The sequence below is a fragment of the Octopus sinensis genome, linkage group LG4, assembly GCF_006345805.1.
Source record: "Octopus sinensis linkage group LG4, ASM634580v1, whole genome shotgun sequence".
Lineage (NCBI taxonomy): Eukaryota > Metazoa > Mollusca > Cephalopoda > Octopoda > Octopodidae > Octopus > Octopus sinensis.
Genome location: NC_043000.1, coordinates 127,120 through 129,619, shown reverse-complemented (window position 1 = coordinate 129,619; position 2,500 = coordinate 127,120). Strand labels below are relative to the sequence as shown.

The 2,500-nt window shown below is 33.0% G+C and overlaps 1 long non-coding RNA gene across 1 annotated transcript in view; it reads right to left on the bottom strand.

Moving 5' to 3' along the window:
- Nucleotides 1-2,500, bottom strand: part of LOC118763193 — a 53,996-nt gene that overhangs the window by 4 nt on the left and 51,492 nt on the right. Inside the window, exon 2 of the long non-coding RNA XR_004998945.1 lies at nucleotides 1-332. This exon is cut by the window's left edge and continues 4 nt beyond it. This is a non-coding gene — a long non-coding RNA (uncharacterized LOC118763193). The remainder of the gene's footprint in view (nucleotides 333-2,500) is intronic.

Below are 2,500 nucleotides of genomic sequence, written 5' to 3'. Positions count from 1 at the left end.
CTTTACATAGTTTATTAGTAAATGAAACAGCGAATAACATTCTTAACTGTCATCAGTTTTTTTTTGTTTTTAATTTGTTTTTGTCATTCTCTATTGTTAAAGCAATTAACAATCTCACAATTACCGAGTTTGCAATAGCCTCTCCTTGCATTCTTTTCACACAGTACCAACTACGATGACTATTTCTCATCGTTTAATATTTCTTGCGGAACATTTCTTTCGCGAGAAGTAGATTTCAATTTCTTTATCTGAGGAGTGCCATTTTCATCACTATCAGAGTGATGATATTCTATATTCCCTTTCTTGCAATTCATGATCGGCTCAAAATGCTTCTGAAAAAGAAACAAGAGACAGAAACAGCTCAGAAATGCAATCATGATACCAACGATGTGCACAGTATACAGTGATACATTCGCTCCAAGTGAACGTAAGATAGTAAAGGAATACCATAGAATTTTTAAGTGTGATGGTGTTAATCACGCTTTTACATCATGACACGATCGCATCCCTCTTGTATGTCCTGTTTTTGTTACCAACCATTACCATTCACAAATCCCAAATTTTATTTTTATTCGCGGGAACAACTGCCTTCTAAGTCTTACCTTGTCGTTCATTGCTCGGAATAAGGTGTAGAAGGACAGCAAATAATTGATGAAGGGTCGTTTTTATGTTACTTGTATTCTTTTCCATTGTTTCTTTCGTTCTTTGCGTACCCAACGTTATTTTCGTACTTCATGTTGTTTACGTTTTGTGACGTCCTGTACCCATATATGCATACCTATATACATACATACATATGTGCGCGTATATGCATTATATATATATCTATATCTATATATATATATATAATATATATATATAATATATATATATATATATATATATATATATATATGTGTGGGTGTGTATGTATGTATGTATATGTATATATCATTTATATTATTATTTGATTGAGCGCCACGCATCTATTTCCAAGTAAGTTTTATCTATCTATGTGTGTGTGTGTGTGCATGTGTGTGTGTATATATATGGATGTATATATATGTATGTATGTCTCTGTGTGTATATGTACGTTTTTGTGTTTGTCTTTGACTCCCTTTAATAAAAAAAGAACGGCTGTCAGTTTGCTTTCATCCCCGTAACCTAACGGTTCGGCCAAAGAAACCGATAGAGCACGATGCATGCTTACAACAAACAATGGGGTAAATTTAATCGGCGAACTCTACAAGGCGGTGTTCCATCATAGTCACAATCCAATGACAGAATTCTGGTTTAAATACCCCATACAAATTCTCATAATTTTTTATAATTTGGGGAATTTTTCAGTACATTCACACGAGTACGGAAATATTTTTATCTCAATTTTTCAAACCACTTCCCCCCCAATAAATCCTAAACTTTTCAACTCTTTTTTGATTTTTTGATAACAAGAGTTCAAAATAGGGCAGTATTCATGTTTCTTTATTAAATCCCAGCAATGGATTACACTTGGGTGGATCATAATTCCATTAAATGTGTTTATGTGGAGAAAAATATTGAAAAACATCAATACATGTAAGATTGACAAGGAAACGAAGAAGGGATCAGGTGGTATGAGATGTGCTAAAAATAACGGCTAAATCGCCTTTAAATCACACCAACAAAATTTTTTTTTACATAATCATATGAATTACCTTGTGTAGAACACAAATTCGTGAAAGTTTTCTAAAGATTCCAAAGAATAAGAAGGATATGAAGGTGCTTAAACCAGAATTCCGCCGACTATTCAGATGAATAAGGAGAATAATACATCCACACAGTAGATCTAGTAGATTCTTAGAGTTGTGGAGGGATATCTAATCTAGATCCCATTAGTGAAAGTAGAGCTAATATCACTTAATCTCTTTGCAAGAAAATTTGTCTTCTCAACGCACAGTGTTTGAAGAAAAATATAGTGTACAGATGCAGTATTCAAGGATACAGAGAAAATGCAGAGTTTATGGGTTTATTTGGTCCATAAACGGTCGAAACACTAAGTTTGACATAAAATGAGCAATTATGGAGGCACGAAATATAATTTATGTCAGGAAGAAATATTCCACAGTTTCATACTTGAAAACAAATGATTAAATAATTAACAGGAGTTAGCCCTAAAATTTGCTCACCTTCACTGAAAAACATTGAAATATTTCCCTAGAAAAGTTTTTGATTAAGTATCAGGTAAAGCAGAGGTGCCGGCGTTTACATGGAAAATATTGTCGCAGTATCTAGTCTGCAGTGTCTAGTCTGTCTTTATGTTAATAGTCATTATTCTGCAACTAATTGGCATTATTGGTATGTAACACTTCACATATGGAATAACTTATGCTACATCTTGGAGGATGTTATCTACATGTAGATTTAGGGTTGATTTATGTAGCTAACAATTCGGATTTTACTTTAGGTGGAAGTTATTCTAACATATTGCGTACAGTACACTTGCCTTACAAGTGAATTTCACATATCTTATATTTCAGAATTA